General features: G+C 38.1%; 1 protein-coding gene across 1 annotated transcript in view; it reads left to right on the top strand.

Annotated features, from left to right (window-relative positions):
- Positions 1-19372, top strand: part of LOC131139379 (protein diaphanous homolog 3-like) — an 89538-nt gene that overhangs the window by 54253 nt on the left and 15913 nt on the right. The window lies entirely within an intron of this gene.

The raw sequence follows: 19372 nt of genomic DNA, 5'->3' as shown, positions 1-19372 counted from the left end.
GAGACTGTTAAGATAATTTGTTGGCCTCCAGTGTATTTGTTTTGAACTTAAGAAAATGTTTCAAACCAAGTGGGGAAGAAGGACAAAGAGAGGTTGAATTCCACTCCTTACCTCATATATTACTTACTCCTATGTTGTGCACGTTGACGAAAATCAAGCGGTCTCCCGATTCTTCTTAAATAAAGGGGTAAGGGTTACAGCCAAGAAACCAAGTGTGTTAGTGGACCAGACCTGAAACAAAGGGATATCTTTGCACTATACTCACCAAAATGTAGACCTACGTATAATGCTTTTTGTACTTTTTCTTTTTTAAATGTTGTTAGAATGCGGTATTCTTGTCTTAAAAGAATCAGTTATAACATTTTGCGGATTTGCAAGTGAGCCGTGACTGAAGTTCGGGATGGCTCTGAATGCTCTGTTTCAGAGCGTCTTTTCTAACACCTGCTCTTTGTGACATCACAGTGTGCCGACAGTGAGCATAAGCTCTAAACCCCGCCCATCACTGAAACACGCACCAAAGATTTTTGTGCAGGTTATCGTGTGTAGCTGCTCTATCAGTCCACAACTAAATACAAAGGGCCAAAAAATCAGCATAATGGGTCCCCTTTGGTTGTCAAAAAGTGTAGCATACCAAACATCCAAACACCTGATGCAAACATCTCAGTTCTTCTCTGCTATTATTATTGAACCACTTATGCTGTAACCCTTTTACCTTTCATTACTTATAATTTGAATCCCCAGTAGGCTGGAGTACGACACACACGAATAAAATTATTCATACTCAGTCCACCCACATCTTTGATGGCAATGATAAAGGGCCTTGCTCTGTTGTTCTGCTTTGACTTATCTGAAATTAGATTGGAAAGTGATGTAGGGCAGGGAGATACACAGAGTGGGAGGAAAGAGACAGATTGAGGTAGCAGTAACATAAGAAATAAAGAGAAATGGTGTGAGTAAGAAAGATTGAACTCGTTGGTAAGCCTGAAACAAAGGTAGATCGTAGAGTGAAAATTGAATATCAGCACCCTGGTTTTGTGTGTGCGTGCCTGTGCATGCGCACATGTATGTGTGTCAGTACAAGAAAGATTGTACTTGACAAAACTGAATTTATAAATGAAGGGATGAAAAAATCCAGTGCTGGAAGTTTGTCTAGTGTTTGATATTTGTAGTATGAAATGTGTCTATTTTGGATTGTACAGATAAGAAAGCTCTGGAAAGGTGCAGGACCGTGTTGCCTCTGTTGGTAGTTGCGGACCTGGGCTGTTGACCAATAAACTTGAAGACTTCCGCCTGTCACTGCAGGCATTGTATTCACTGCCAGCCATCCAGAGCAAACACAGCCAATTACTTTCTTCTACCCTGTCCAAACACCAGCTCAGCCCTCTCAGTGCCCATTCATCTTAATTTTCCCCACCCTACCATCTGCCTCCTAAATAACACTCCTCCACATTTCCCTACAATCGCATATCCCTGCTGTCTTCTTGTATACTCTCATGACCTAACAGTCGACCTCCCCAAACATAATTGCCTGTTATTGGTATGAAACCCCAACACTCCTGCCTCAGCGACTGCTCATCATTCTCTTTCCACCTACCTCTGAAGATGTATGTCTTAGATAGCCACACGTACTTTTTTGAATTGAGTCAAACCCACAGTGTGCGTGTGTGTGTGTGTGTTTCAAGATTTTCCTTGATAAATGACCGATTGTTTGGATCAGCAATTTCAGTTACTGTAAATATATCATATAACAAACACACTGATGTATGAGAAGTTAAATGAGGTTCATAGGTTTTACAGAAAGTGTGCAATAATTATTTAAACAAAAGTAGGTGCTGAACTTTTGTGGGCGAGTTTAAGAGCTAATATGCTAATAATAAAGAAAAATAGTAATACAAAATATGCTTGCTGACTGTACTGTAGTTGCACATCAAATTGTTCACCACAAAGAGATTTGCCCTATTTATTATAGATAAAAACGTATTTCTATCTGTGATTGAATGGGATTAATTCTGAGTGAACTATAGACAAAATGCAATTAATCACGATATGCTGCCATTTGAAGCAGCTCAACATTTGGACTGTGTTCAAAAAGAGAAAAAAGTATGAAATTTTGAAATGTCAAATTCTGAGGAACCTATATTAAAATTAGTCTGGAACGGACTCATTGGATCAACATGATTTCCTATGAGAAATTAGTTTCAGTTCTTTTATGTTTTGGTTTTAGACGAACCCTTTGGAACAGTTTAATCACAAAAAACGATGTCCCACTATAGAATTTTAACAATGGATCTCATCTCAGAGGTGTTGCTTCACTCTCATGAGGTAGGAAAGGCAATTGCAACAGGAACATCAGTACCATACTGTGATTTATGTTGGATTAAGATGTTTGAAATGCCCAATTTAACCTGCATTGCACCATTTTGGTGAAGGAAAATTAACTATACTGGTCCACCTACAGATACATATTAGGTAGTTGTAGATAGAAATGCTTTCCTTTTTTGATGTATGTACTGTATGGTATTGCCGTGATGAGCATGAATAGTGGTGACCTTCTTCCACCCTTTGTTGAACATGAATTGAGGAAGTCATCATCTACCTAATCTCTTTACATTCATATTATTTTTGTACTTTGTTCCATCTTTTTTTCTGCTCTAAGGCCTTTCCATTTCCTCAACTGCTGCTGCTGTCTTTCACCATCTCCCTTTTTCCTGACAACCACTACACTTTAACATGAGCCAGCAGCTAAGGTGTTTAGCTTGGTCTGCAGTCTTTTTCAGCGCACATCCACATGTACACATAAAAGTACACAGACAGACCTGCAGACTTGAAGGGATGAAGGTAAGAAGGCTTTGTGGTGGCTAGCCTGGGTTAGGATAAGGCTTTGGGTCTCTGGGCCTCCTCTGCACTCTAAATTGGATTGGGTCTTCAGAATGATAGATCGATGGTGGTTAGCCACATGGGTGTAGGAGACTTATTGAATCTATAAAGCAGCCATAGCTTTTTACTTGTGTCCATCTAAAATCATCTCTCCGGGCAATGTCGGATCATTTCATTCAGTTTTTCCAAGCCATCATTTTAGGCGTGCTGAGAGGCTGCTGTGTGCAGGTACATATGGATAGGAATCACAAGAATAGTGAGATGAGAGAATAGTGAAGTGTATTTCTATTTTTGTCAGTGTGTATTTTCAAGACAATGAGACTCAGAAATGTGTGTGCGTGTGCGTAATGGTGGTGATTGGGTAAAATGTGGAGGCCATTAAACCTTTGCCTTACGGAACATTCACTTTGAGACCTTTGACACAAGCCCAGCAATTGGTCCATATGTCACACCACCCCACAGACTTATTAAAATCACTGTCAAGGTCATTTTTTTCATGTCATGATTTTGTGAGTAAGAAAATGTAGAGCTGATTTTGTTCTTGTTTGGTGTCTCTTTGCAGTGTCAATTTATGACCGAAAAACTACCTTAGTTCATATATAATGGTGTACACTGACAGCTAGTTCAGTCTTTAAAGTGATCATGACATGAAACAAAAGTTTGAAAAAATAATAACAAAATGAAATTACCATATTTTATGGACTACAACTTGCTCCAGAGTATGTCACACCATGAAAAATGTATATTGAAGAAGAAAAAATCTATTCACACTCAACAATAATTTGCATTTTTGGGAGGAAATTTATTTGATAAAATCAGAGACCAAGAGCATTTCAGCCAGAAAGGCTACTTATATTAATAAAATAAAATGTTTAACATAATGTGAATAGGTGGTATGTTAACATAACAGTTATTTTGGTAACTATAGCCTAAACAAAATAACTTGCAGCTTGTAATCTGCAGAATATTATTCATTTATTTATTTATGTTTGGGCGTTTGTGTTTCGTCTTACTCTGTTTTCTTTAGAAGTTGATGTTTACATTGTAAATTTTACATGAGGTACAGGAGTGAGAGGAGCAGCAGATACTGGCACACAAGCCTAGAATTTTTGTTAAGTAACAATACTCTTAAATGAGTACAGTTGTTTTGTTGGCTACTCCACCCATCTTAGAGTAGATAATTAATGTATTACATATTTTATATAAAAATATAGTTGTCTTTCTTGTGCTTGATTTAAGTTATTTATGGAAATATTTAATTCATTTTTAGTTAAATGCACTACTTTGTGCTCTATACCTGATGTAATGTGAATTGCTACTGTGTGGGATCGATAAAGTTTGTATCTTAGTCATCTGAAAAGATCATATACTACGTTGATTTTGGTGCCTAACTTTTTCTCAAGTATACAGAACCATGTATAAAAAAAGTAGACTATTGTGTAAAAGTTCATTTTCTACCATAATATCCTTCACTTCATTTGAAATCGTCATATATTTTAGGTTCACTGTGCATGTGCTGTGAACTATTGCAAGCCTTTTTTGGTTTAATTTAGATTTTTATGGTATACAGCTCAAGAAAACCCCCATATCCATGTGTCATATTAGAATACGCTGACAGTACTCAGTTACTCAGTCTCAAAGTACTCAGTTTGATAATTGCTCAGTTTTATTACTCTGTTTTATCAAGTGCATAGTAAAGGCAGCTATCTACCAGAAGATCTTGCAGCACTTCATACTTCCATCTGCTGAAAACCCTTTTGGAGAGGATGACTCCATATTCCGACATGAACAGGCACCTGCCCACAGTGCCAAAATCCATCTTAACTAGTTTACGGTATTACTATGCTGGACGGGCCTGCAAATTCATCTGACCTGAACCCCAGAGAATCTGTGGGGTATTGTGTAGAGGAAGATGAATAACATCAGACCCAACAACAGAGATTAGCTGAAGGCCGCCATCAAATCATCCTATGCCTCTGCTTTGACACTTTGACAGTGCCACAGGCTGATTGCCTCCATTCCAGACCGAATTAAAGCAGTGATTCATGCAAAAGGAGCCACAACCGAATATTGAATACAGTAATTAAACATCATTTACAGTGGATTGAAATTTCTGTATTGTAAATCCCATTTTGTTTTGATTAAATATTCAATTTTTTTTGACAGATGGATTTTTGTTTTTCATGAGCTAACTTATGCATAATCTATTTTTTTTTTTACATGGCTCTGTATTAGTACAGGTGTGAATTTCTAAAAAAAAAAAAGAAGCATTAACTTTAATTTATTTCTAGAATGTTGTTGAATGGAAGTAAGTACATTTACTTGTGTTCTCACACACCTTACCTTTGCCACATCCAATATGGCGGAAACGTTGACGTACGTATAGTTAGCGCTCGAAGCGGGCTGTATTCACTTAACAGCTCTGTATACCGTTTTTCTTTGTTAACATAACACCTCTTAAACTCGCCAACAAAGGTTCAGCATATACAAAATGGGAGTGAGTGAGACCTCTCACATGTTTTATTGATTCCAGTGCTCACAGTAAGGTTTGTTTATGATACTGGTTTTAAATTCTAAATGTTTGTTGAAAGGCTTATTCTGGAACATTCAGAAAAGATTATTAAATATTTGTCACAAAGCACCTTCCCTTAATTGAATGTACAAATGAAAATACCTAAAACACATTTTATTTTTTACACCATCTTCCTTTTCTACCATGTACACTACTTTGCTGTATTTTCCCCTTTTTTCACCCCATATTTGCTCCCAAATGCTGATACTGTTGGAAATCTTTCCCTAGCTTGTTTGATGGTATTGCTAGCACAGCACTCGACTTCAGCCACGGTCATCACATTGACAGCCCTTAAATAGCTGCTGTAACTCAAATTTTAGCTCGCTGTTCAATCCAAAAAAATCAGCGGAGAGATGGCTTGCATTTAAAAAAAAAAAAAACAGTACCAATGTATGGTCTTGCTGCAAGAGCCATTTGCCAGGGCTTTGAAGCGAACTTTACCAATCAAAATATTCTTTTCCTTCTCCATTTCTGCTCAATTTTTGTTCCCAATTGTAGCTACATAATTACCATGCTTCAAACAGGAGGCGTGCAGGTTAATAGAGGTGTCATGGAGGTCTGGGGACCTTTTCCTGACTGCTTTCTGTGCAGAACTCAGAGAGGCTTATTTGGTTGGTATTTATTTTAGAAATTGTGTTATTAATTTAATTTTTTTGTGACGATCATAAATATTTCATTTTGTGTGGCTTTCTGGAAAATAATGTTTACATTTAGGCACTTTTTCATAAGACTTTTTCTGTTACAATCTGAACCCTGCCCCCCCAGGAAAGAGAAAAGTTATGTTGCCTTTACAGAAAAAAGTTTGGGAACCCCCACCCTGGAAGGACAACATGGACCACATTTAAGGGGCTGAAATTAGAGAGTATTTCCATAAAATAAAAATAAAAAATCAAATACCAAAATAGTGGTCAATTAATCGGTTAAACGATTAATCATCTATTAATTTTACCTGTGATGATGCACGTCTATTTTCTAAGCCTGGAAAAAACATGCAATTTTTAAATGTCACATCCGTAGGAACCCTACAGTCAGCCAGTAACAAATACAATCAAGTCGAATTTAATTGTGCAGTGTGCAATTCTGCAACCATCAACTATGTAAAATCAACCATTCGGTTGCAGAAAAATAAGCATATCTGCTTCTTTCTGGACTGTGGAGAACACCCTCTCAGGCAGTTTGGAGGATGCCTGCACACAGATCCAAACGGCAGCATTCACTCTGTATTATTGCATGCTGTGGGTGCAAATATTTCTCCACATTGGTAGTATTTCCTCCCTTTGATGACATCCACATTTCAAGTATTACAAGTTGCCGTGTTGTCATCCTTACTCATGAAGTGTAACCAAACCTCAAAGCGTTAGTGCCGTTTGTGTGAATGATGTCCCATGCACATTTTCTAACTTATAAACTATGCAACGTGTCTAGTGATGTGATTCGCTCCCATCGGAATCAGTAAGGGAATCGTTTGCAATCACAATCGGTTCACAGTGAAAATGGAACATACATTTAGCTAATATAAAATGTATATTGCTTAATAGAATAATTAGTTAACAGAGAGGAACTTTCCAAGAGAGGAGCTAAGAGGACAGTCCCACCAAACCTGACATATAACATATAAAGTTGTTTATTTGAATGCGATTAATCTACTGATCCCTTCACTCATTCAGTCCCAGCCATTTTTCAAAAGACATCTCTCTCAGTACCGGCCATCTTTGACTATTATTCAAGGCACACAGGATATTCTATTTTAGTGGTACTGTACATAAACAAAGATTATAAAACAAAGATTTCATCAGTAAAAAAGTTGTTTCTGTCTTTTTACGTTCTTCAGTGATCAGTAGTAGGTACGTTTCAGCAAAATGTGTTTCTCAACAAAAAGAGGAGAAAAAATGAAAAGATACATTTCAAGTATAACTTTAACTTTGTACCATTGTTAGTGGGTGAAGTGTGCTTTTATAATTCCACCCCCATATTGCCACATAAAGTTAGATATGTTAATAACAATGAACAACAGACCGTCTGGAGTGATATTTGGTCCATAACAGATTTAGCTTTATTCAGTATGGAATTACTTTATGTTGCATATTTTTAATGCAAGATTTCCAATACATATTATCATCTATTATGACCCAGAGAAATGTATTTTCCTTCACTTCGTCGATGTCCACAGCATAAATTTGTATTTACGCATGCATATCCTTTTTGCCCTAACGGCGGGGACATATACTAATGCCGGATTGCAATTCAGTGAGCTTCAGCATTTCATTACGCAATCGGTTCTACGCATGTTCAGAATGCATCTACATCCGGTCTGCCTATTTTTCCACGTTAGGCATATGTAATCTCTGACAGCCGTCAATCTATTTTACTGCAGCAATATACGTCTCTCTCTCACACACAAACACACCTACTCCCAATAACACTATCAAGAGGAATAGGTTATACCGGAAGAATCGCTTAAGCACTTTATTTGATAAGGTTCTTGAGTCAGTCCAACTCCAAATAGTTCTGATGAAATTGCAGCACGGGCCAGATTTGTCCTTGGAGCCTGAGTTTCATATGTGTTCTAGATTAATCCATCATTACATTCTGCTTATGGTTGTTTACATTCAAATATCACTGCCTTTTATGTGTTGTTTTATTTGATTTATTTTTGTATGATATACGTAACCGGACATGACTTACATTCGTGCTACGTACATTGCGTAGGTTTTTACATAGCTCCGTGTTAGTGAATAAAGACGATAGAAATATCCACGGGCTAATGAAGTCTTTTAATAAGAGTCACTAATAAAACAACCCCCCAATATAATACAGTACATTTATGAAGTATGGTTACTGACCTATGTCCATACATTTAAAACAAGAATAACTACCAAAGCACATGACGTAGCAGAAGCGCTGTCGTAAAAATTTGTGACAAAAAAAAGTGACATAGGCCTCGCACAGAACTGATCACGTTTTGGGATGCATTGCATAATGACGCAGCAATCCTTCCTGGCTTTTAACCTGCATGCGTTCTCAACCTGCATCTGCAAACACCATATGTTTTCAGTTAGACCAAAACAAAAGCGAGTGTGTGAAAAGTTTGTACATTGGTCATGAAGACACAGGTGGTTGCTTGATCCCCTCCAAATCTTAATGCTCGGTGTGGAAAATAAAACTCTTCCTTCTTTCTCCTTGGTGTGTGCATACGTTTAGAATACAACCTCACATTGTACTGTAGCTAATAATGAGTGGAACATAAATAAATTTTCACCACAGCTCTTTGTGTTAATGACATTTTATGGCATTCTTATCTTCTGGCTACACACATTTGTCTTCCCCTAATTATGAATGCCAACCGTCATTTTATATGAGTGATTATTTAATGCACTTTTTTGTAATGGGATGAAACATTATATTCTGTCTAAAGCAACACCGGTTGTGCCAAAAAATATGTATACGCACTTTAAATACTTATATTCTATGGGGTTAGTCTAATTTTCAAAAAGTAATTGAACAGCAAACATAATGTTATTGTAAGTCCATTCTGGTTCCGACACTGCTGACAACAAGAAACAGTGGAATTGCACTCATGACGAAACAATTGTTTATTTCAATAGGTTTAATCTGCTTCTAAAGTGTGTATACATTTTGGGACACCCTGTATATGTGAAAAATGTGCCATTAGGAAAGTGCATTAGCCTTTATCCCCCACTTGTGCCATAGTCTTATTGATAGAGAAGTGGTTATTTGTTTCTTTTCAGCAAAACAGCAACATAATCCCCTCTAAAAGTTTTCGAACACCTGCAGGTGTCTATCTGTGGGGACAGTATTTATTTCCATGGACTAAAATGCCTGACTTTGAGGGAATGCAATGACATTTAGTCATTCCCACCTCCTTTCAACTGCCACTTTTTTTAAATCTGTACTTTCAATTAAATCTTTCTTCACTGTTAGTGTTTACTCGAGGCGTGTGCATTAGACACCTCTAATGTGATGCATCAAAGTATTGTTACATTTTGGGTGCATATACTATGCATATATGTATGTAAGTAGGCCGATAATTGGCACACCACTTTTACATATCACAGACTTTGGTAATAGAAAGTAAAACACTCCAAATTAGTCCACAAACTCAAAACAGAAAGATGTCATTTCAGCAATGTGATCGCTCCTACTAAGTTGGATTAATCGATGTATAGACATGGGGCTGCACGGTGGGGTAAGTGGTTACCACGTAAGCCACACAGCTAGGAGACCCGACTTTGATACCACCCTCGGGCATCTCTGTGTGGAGTTTGCATGTTCTCCGCATGCGTGTGTGGGTTTTCTCCGGTTTCCTCCCACATTCCAAAAACATATTTGTCCATATAGGTGTACCCCGCCTCTCGCCCGAAGGCAGCTGGGATAGGCTCCTGCATGTCCGCGACCCCAAAATAACTAAAATTTCTTCAGCTGCTGGCTCCTCTATAAAACCACACTTGACATTTCTTTCTCCTCTAGCCTGTGAAGACTATAAACTGCTTCCCATTTCAGTTGAACCCATTAAGGTCTGTCCGCTGGCCTGTCTTTTGAAAAGGCCCTTTAGAATATTAACTACCCCTGTTAAGAATCACAATACAGCCAAAGAATTAAGGGGAAGGAAGTGACTGCAGTTTTTTTTTTTTTTTTTTCATGTCTACCTACTTATGCACATTTTATCCTTTACTATATTTACTCAATGTTATACAGTAGGGAAAGTAAGTATTTGATGCTCTGTTGATTTTGTAACTTTACCTCCTTATACGGATATGAACTGTTGAGAATATTTTTATGGTGGGCTTATTGTAACCGAGGGAGCCAGAATGTAAAAACAAAAATCCAGAAAAATAAGGTTGTAAATTAATCTGGATTTTATCTCGATGCAAAACGTGGCTTAGTACTTGGTGGAGAAACACTGGTTTGATGTATCTTGGTCACCAGGGTTGTGAGAGACACAGCCCCAAAGCAGAATGTTTCCACCTCCATTGTTATTATTTATCTTATTTTCTTCCACACTAACCCCCCCAACACCATAGCATTGTTTTGACCATCCGTGCTGTAGGGACTGTATATCGTCTTTTAGGAGAAACATAGGGATCCTCTGGGATGTCTCTTCTCCCACCCAACACATGCTGAATGTGTGCTGCTTTCTGGACTGTCATAGCGGACAGATGCACTGTCACCAACAGCCATGAGCTCCCTTATACACTGCTTTTCCAACTCATTAAACTCCTTAACTTTGCATAGAAACTCATGTTGCTCATGCCAGGTGTCCACCACCTCCTTGTGTAAAATACTAACTACATAAGGTATTATATTTGTTTCTATGACTTGTTAAATTGTTAAATTTAGCGTTCAGTTGTGATCTGAAACATTTAAGTGTGACAAACGTGCAAAAAATATCTGACATCAAGAACGATTCAAACACTTTTTCACACTGCTGCATATATGTGCAGATAACCTAGGGAAGGAGATTTACAGCTTTTCAACATCCACTCATCCAGAACCATAAATCACATCTGTAGTATTGGCTTCCTAAGTGAAAGAGTTTTGTTAACAAGCATGCATTTATACACAACCGGCTCAGTATAGAGACGTATTATTTTTTTGTCACATTAGTCATACCTACTGGACAAGAGCAGAAATTTGTCAGCACATATCAACCGCTGTAGAATGTTAAGCTCCGAGCATCTTCTATTATTTAAAGCAAACTTGTCTGAATGGTTAGAATGTATGAATAAATACAGTTAAATAATTATGACACAGGTAAAGATGTTCAGCGGGTTTATAACCAGTTGTACCGCATACAATAAGCCTACTGTAACGCATTACGCTCTTACTATGAATTTGCTTAATATGTATTATTATTACACAAACACAGGGAGTTTTGCCAGGCCTAAGAAATTGAATGTTCCTCAACAGCAATACAATACAAACAGTATTGTAAAATAGTGCCTATTTGGTTGTGCCCCAGTAAACGCCAGCCTGTGTCTTTTGCTCATCCTTAATATGCCCCTTGCATAGATCAATAGACTGAGGGTGATCTACAAAAGCAAATGCCCTACACTTGTCCTTCGCCACTTTGTGGTTCTAATTCCTTGACTTCACCCTAACATGGTTTTTCAGAAACACATTATTAGTCAAAACATGCATTTTTAAATGGGACGTATTATGCTCATTTTTCTGACCTTCATATTGAGTTGTGGACTCCTATAGACCAGCTGCACATGATAACCAGCACATAAAGCTTTATAGATCTTCCAGAATCTGCACTTATTCAAGCTATTTTGGGGATTTTGTGCTTCCTGCCTCTATTCCGGCCGGGCACGCCCACGATGCTCTGGGTGGTCACACTCCCAAGTGCTCAGGAGTACTTGCGGATAGCTGCTGAACCCAACTTTAGATGAGTTTATCAACAGTATAGGAGTTGATAAGTGCCTATTAATGTTATTATTATTATTAATGTCCGCTTTTAACATAAATATTGTAGATGATAGGCATTTTTTTAAGTGTAGTTTTCTTTTAAAAGTCTTCAATATGACAGATTTCCATTAGTTGAACTGTACTACTGCTACCCCAAAGCATTTACCATTTATTGCCATACCTCTTGACTGAGGGCCCTGTGCAATGAAAGGCTGGGACAACACAGCAGCCAGTAGTTGCCACAACACAACCTGAAGCTCCATCTTTAAGCCCTGCTCTCACAGATGCCATCTTATGGTTATTAGGCTGCAGTCACCATCAGTCAGGGCCTCAATTTGGGATCAGTCTGTGTTTTCAAAGACAAGCCTTTCAGATCCACCAGCTTAGTGCTGGTGAAAATGTTTTGGGTCTACCTCTTGACTTTTGTGCCTGATATCCCTTGGGTCTTTTAAGAAATGTATATTGCAGCAGCTGTGCCACATTGCCAAGGCCTTCCACTTCAACAATCCTGCTACGAACAACTTGTTTGAATTATTTTGAGGTTACAATGCCGTTTCCAACCCAGTTTTTTACATTTTAATTCCCTGCTTTCAATTTGGCTATGATACACTAGTGCAAGATAGGAATGGTTGTAATTTTCCACCAGTCTTATTTTTTTCAGGGGTGTATTGTTCAATGGATGGTGGCTTCTGTGGAGGTCCTTGATAGCAAAGCCACTGGTTTGTAATATTTAGTTGTTGTTTTTTTTTGCACACACAACATCTGCCATCTTCGCATCTTATTCTGTACATTGTTTTCAGCACCACTGTCACTGTGCTTAAAAGTACAGTATATACATTTAACATAGGTTTACTCTTTTTTTTTTGGCAAATTATATTTCACAAATAAACATACCTATACTACAGTATATCTTTGGAAGAGTGGAAGACAGAGCCAGGATCTCAGTTGACAGATGTATCTGAAACTTTAGCGGCCCACACACACATACGTACATTACAGGTGACAACTTTCTCCACAATTCTCTTATTACTAAATAGACTGTTCAAATGTTTGACGGAAAAAGAATTGCTTCGAGCCTGTAACACTCAAAAAATATTCTTGATGGCAAGATGCTATTTTCTAACTAATTATTGCAATCGCCCGTCTTCAAGCTTGTCACTATACTGTGTCATATTTAAAAACAGCTTGAGCTAGGAAATGACAAAATGTACCACCTTTTCCATTTTTTATGGATAATTATCTGTCTCGGATGTTGTAGAGACAAAATGATGAGCACCAAAATAGATCAAGTGTAATGAAAAGTCTGTGATCTCCTTTCCTGGCAGTGAAATTGGAATCAAATAATGAAACACTTAACGTTAAACCACTGCTCTTTTTATGTGCAAATTCCGCTTCACACATTGACGGTTCACTCCAACTCAATTGTTGTTTTTTTTTTTGTTTTTTTTAATCATACTTGTCATCTTTTTAGTAGATGTAAGTCATTACAGCCTTGCTAGGTCCCTGTTGCCGTGACTGTGAAGGATTCATACTTTGATAAAAGAGGGTAAAGGAGTTGCATCCACTTTAATAGGCTTAAGTGAACAACTTTGAAGATCCAAATTGAATAAATAAATAACAAAAAAAAAAGACGAAAACAACCACAATCACAGCATCACAGTGAAGAGGTGTTTGACAGACATGTAACACGGGATGTTTTAGTAAGCAACAGTATTTAAGTACTAGAGTAGCAAGATCCAGTGGGAGATATTCAGTACGTATGAAAGCAACCAATGGTGTGGAGATATAGCATGGTTCCGCGGATTGAGTGGCCTGTGGTGAAGGTAGAGTTATATGGTATTTTATGTATGTAATGGACAGCGAGCAGGTGCATTGTATTATTGCATTTTGAATGTACAGAGATACCAAGGGTTGGTCCACAATTTCTGAAAGCTGAAAATTTCCCAGTTCTTTCATGACCATCATACTCACAGGACATATGAGCACGTTTGGGAGAATCTACCTATAACAGACACCAATGCTAAACAAACCTTTCGACAGATACTGCTTCATCATGATTGTTAAAACTTCCCCTTCAATTTGGTATGAAATGAATATGCAGACTTGAACCATAATTTGGTTGAGCGCACCACTGTGCAATTTGGTCATTTGGTAGACTGGGCTGCACTGAGATGGCCATGGTGGCGCACCAGGGGATGTGTCCACACTTTAGCACAGTGACAATTTCATGGCAAAACAACGCGCCAAAGGTGCCCTGAAAGATCGCCAGCTCCGACATGGTCTATTCTTGATGCAGGCGAAGTGCACCCTGTGCAGTGGTAAATTGGCTCACAGTGCACACTCATCACCAAAACCTCACAGGCATGTTTTTCAGAATGTCGGCCACATTTCAATGGAATAAGCAATCACAGCAACCACTATTTAATGTAACAGTCTGAACCAACATCTAAATTTTTGCATTAATTGTCCCATTACATCTGATGTCAGATCAAAGACGTCATGCAGCTGAAAGTACAGTATGATGCCAACCAGGGCCGGCTCTACACTGTTGTTTGGGGGAGGGGCAACACCCCTTAAATAAATGACTTGCCTCCCAAAGTCAACATTTTAGAGGTGAAAACTCTGCCAGAAAAAGCACAAGACTGCTTCATTCACCACTCATCTCCATGGCTGTGCTGCATGCACGCCCTTTTCCTCCCCTCAATCGCTTTTAGTATGCAAATGAGCCAACATACAGCACAAACTTTGTGGAAATGGAGAAAGTGACCGATTAGATAACGAATAATTAACAACTAAAAACAAAGATTGGTTGTTTAAATATGGCTGTAGCATATATTTTTTTTAGTGTAAATTTTTCTCAAGGAGGATGAGAAACCAAGAATATATCAAAAAAGTAGGAAGAAGGAGAGCTTATATATTGGGTATTATGTGTGCAAAGATGACTATAGGGATGTTATTTTATGTTAAGAAGTCTCTAATAGTGTAATAAACTGCATATTTAGAAAGTCCTAAATACGTAGATTTTATATGCTCTGACTAGTATCTACTACTAGTATCCCACTTCTGCATACTTGTCACGGTCAGGTATGCGCTTTTGGCGCAAAACCCAATACATTGTTGTAATGATGAATGATGAATAGTGTTCCTCCCTTGAGAACAATATTATAATACACTCAAGCTCACTGAATCTGCTCTGGCTCTTAATGACCAGAGAACTGAGTAAGATACTTTTAAGTTGTGTTGTCACCCATCAATATGGGTAAAGTTTTTTATTTTTTATTTTTTTACACAATGCATGCATCGTATATGCATGACTTAAGTGACAATGTGTGGGCTTTGTGACAGAATCTCATGAGAGTTGATAAAACCATCAGGAGTGCAGCACTTTATAATGTCACACTATGGCATTTTTTTCATACATTAAAGAGCTATGTCTCATTTCGTCAAAGAAATTCAGACTCAGAGATGTATAATCACGTCAGTCACAGATACAGTCAGTATAGCACAGTACAGTTCAGTTATAGTATATTAATTCCCCATTTTACCAGGTTAGCTCTTAGTTTAAAGGGTCCCTGGCATTCATGACTCATTGTCTTTGCTTGAAAATGTTATGTATTGTTTTTAATTATGTTCTACATTGTTGATTTGATTTTTGAAAGCAAACAGTAAATAGTCAAAAATGACATTTATACGTAGTTCATGGCGCCAGCCTTGACAAAGTACTAGCTTGTGGCTGAGCCTCATTTCCGGAAGTGATCATTGGGGTGACACCTCTCAGCTAAAGCAGAGTGTAAAAATTATGATTGAGGTAGATCAATGACTTGGTTTGGTGTATTTGTCATCAAAATAGTAGTCATGATGCTGAATGTTCACAGTATTCATCAGATACTGTAAGTGTGTTTTATTTTCCAAAACAGTTAAAATTACACACATGCATATATAAAACACATAGGTGCATAAAATGGCAGAATTTGAATTACGGGATAGAGTAAGCCCGTCTGAACAAATAACTTTTAAGCTGGGATTTGAAGGTGTCAACCGAGTGTTTATGTGTTCTGGAAGGGCATTCCAGAGGCGGGTTGCTGAGCGACTGAAAGCTCTGGATCCTATGGTGGTCGAGTGGGCAGATGGGCGGGTGAGTCGGATGAAGAGAACCTAAGAGAGCAGGTGGGAGTGTTTATGTGGAGTAGGTTGGTGAGGTACTGAGGTGCGAGGTGGTTTATGGCCTTGAAGGTGAGGAGCAGAATCCTATAAGTGCCTGATTGCCAGACAACCAAAGCAATTAGCGAACATGCAGCAGTATCCTTTGCCACAGAGTTGTGATTTTAAATCGAGAAATTCGTTGAAATTGGTTTAAAAACAGTTAAAAAGTCGTTAAGCGGCAGCAATTCACGCCAGCGTTTACTCAAACCGGAAGTTCAAAGACATGACCAAAATACCAATATAGCAGTCAGCCAGACGCTTATTTTCCTTTATAGACTACACTAGGCAACTCTAGAGGAGTCAGTATTCACTGTACATGACTTCAAATAAAACAAAAAAAAGGGCACCTGCTTTTAAGGGTTAGGAAGGTGAGGTTATTAAAAATACTGACTGATTTGTTACTAACATTGTCTCAAAGTATTTGCCTTTAATACCCATACCCAATGCAATCATATACGATACTGACAAAATTATTTGCTTCTCTTTGCTTCTCAATTTGTAATCCATATTTCTCTCTTAGATCTTTTTTACCACTCTGCCTGTGAGGTTTTGAACAGTTTTAAATAAATAAGTCACAGCCAAGCACAATCCTTAAAATCCAGTTCAGGCTGCATTCAATATATTTTGCTGCATATTTCATCATTTACCTGTTGGTACATGTAACAGCTACCAAGCTGCTTGATTTTGCTATTTTTGCCTTTTTAAAACTTAGCTAAAATAATTACAATTTATTAAAATTAAAATTATTACAATTACTATTTTAAAAACCCAATATTTTATCTGTGTGTGTGCGTGCACAGTTTCATACATTTAGCTTTTGTTATTTGGAACTGGTAAAACTAGATATTACCCACTTAGAAAGGCAACTTTAATTTATTTTGCTACAGCATTTCTATGTGTATACTCTCCAAAATGGTGCCACTCTCAACAGATGAAAAGAGAGCGCAATCTCCCCACCATATGAGTCTACGCTAAGAAAATAGCCCTGAATATATACCGTTGCCTCACTGGAGCCAGGAAATCATAGCAACACCATTTGTGTTTGTAACTGATAATGAGACAGTGGTGTTGGCCAGTTCGTTCTTGATAGCCTGGCTGCCAGTGTTCATTAAACAGTTGGCTCAGAACTGGCTGTGTGTACACATGGCTATCACTACTTGCGTTGCTTTGTATACACATTGTGTGTGTTGGTAGCAGACAAAAGGTAAAGTAGAAAATTGCTATGGTAAAATTGATGTCTTTAGACTGCCTGTCACATTTACAGCTGAGAAATTCTTCAAAGAAGAGGAATAGAAGATTTGACAGTTTCGTTGTTGCGTATTGACTGAAAGTTACTAAACCATTTAGTGTGTTCATAGAGTGTGTTCTTAGGAAGGAACAAATCCTAGGAACTCTTGGGGTACTCTTATGCGCATTTTAGCTACCAACATGTTAACACATTGGTTGTGTAGTCCGCTTTTGTGCAGCTCATTAAAATACGATTTTATAGTGATACATGTATGTATATGTTTTTAATTTAGCTTTTTGGCAATTTACAGAGCATTTGTCCTTTTTAAATAAACTAAATAAATACAATTTTAATCTAACAGTCTGATTTCTAAAAGGGGACCTATTTTTTTTTACACTTTTCTGACTTATAAATGAATTTAGAAAGTTATATTCTCGTGTTAAACGATTCCAAAGTTTCAGATAATGAGGTTTGCACATTTGGAAGTGAGCCCTGACCGAAATGGTTTTGTTTGGGCCGATGCCGATACTGATTTTTTTTCCGTCACCCTTAGCCGATTTTGCCTGGGCCGATATTTGTGGCCGATACTGCTTTTGCTCCCTCAATTTACATGGACAAAATGACAATGATAACAAATATTACAGGTCTCAAGTTTATTAAACAAATATTTATTTAAATGTAAACACTGAATACAGTAGGATTCAGCTGTCTTAAACACACATTTAAACTGCATTATCAACTTTAAAAGGAATAAATATGTAACCAATGTGCAAAATATTTCTATCATAGTTTTATCAAGTTTTATCTAGCATAGATGTGACGACTGCTCCTCCGCAGTGCGACGCACCCCCCGCATCCACACACACAAACACATCACACTGACACAATTTAGTACGATATATAAAACATTTCTCTCATCATTAAAGTTTGTGTTGTGCATGATAAAGACCTCTGATAGCAGATACGGCTGCTCCAATTCATTCTGTGTGTGTGTGTGTGTGTGTGTGTGTGTGTGTGTGCGTGCTCGGAGAGAGTGCACACACATAACACAACACGCATTTAACCTCAGCCCGGCGTTGGCTGAATGAAACTCCTACAAACACCATGGGACTGAATTGACAACGTTGAAAGCGGTGTTCGTAACAGCTGTACATATTTGCCTACAACTACATGAACAGCTTCCTAATTACAACGGTAGGCACTTTTAAAGATGAAGCATTCAGCAGCATTCCTGCTTTTCAGACCCACAAACTAAACTATATTTTCAAGCACGTATATTGCATGCACTTGTTTCCTATTTCAAAGCAGGTGGAAATATTTCAACTAAGTTTAACTGTTAGAGGCTAATTAAAAGTTGAAAACGTACCCTTGTTGTGATTCACCACTGTTGCAGTGTGGGAGGGGTACACAGTGCATATGTTGCAGGGTCCTACGGCAACACAAACCTGCCCGGCGGATGCCTGTCTGTAAATCATACGGTGATTGTATTTGGCGAACCCACGTACGTATCGTCCGATATCGATTCAAGTAAAGAACGCAAATATCGGCCCAATCCTTACTCTGAACGCTCGCTTTCAGAGACTTTTTTTTTTCTAGCCCTGGCTCTCTGACGTCACAGAGTGGCGGGCTTCCTTATATGGTTGTGCATTGTAGGTCAGATACGCTCTCCTTCAAGCTTTGCTTCTCTGTTTACGGTGTTAGCAATATCTACCAGGAAGTGTTTCTTCGGATGTACAGGAAAGCTCAATTTGTTTCCAATTCCTAATGAGGCAAACATCAGGCAGAAGTGGTTGGAGTTTCTACTTCCCTACCAGTGAAAGAAAAATATTTTAATCTGTCAACGGCATTTCACACTGGACTGTTTTGTGAGCATGGGCCAGTATACATCTGGACTAACTGACAAACTGTGCAACTTGGTCGTGTCTAAGAGTCAGAAGAACAGGCAGTAAGTAACAATTTATCAGTGTCCTAACTGTGTTTATTGTGTGTAAGTCGTGGAACAAAAGCACTAAAATGTTAAAGCTACTTACCATTCAGAGACGTCTTGAAGTAACCTCTTTTCT

This window comes from Doryrhamphus excisus, chromosome 12 (assembly GCF_030265055.1).
Source record: "Doryrhamphus excisus isolate RoL2022-K1 chromosome 12, RoL_Dexc_1.0, whole genome shotgun sequence".
Classification (NCBI taxonomy): Eukaryota; Metazoa; Chordata; class Actinopteri; order Syngnathiformes; family Syngnathidae; genus Doryrhamphus; species Doryrhamphus excisus.
The sequence above is the reverse complement of the archived record's forward strand: the minus strand, read 5'-3'. Positions and strand labels throughout refer to the sequence as shown.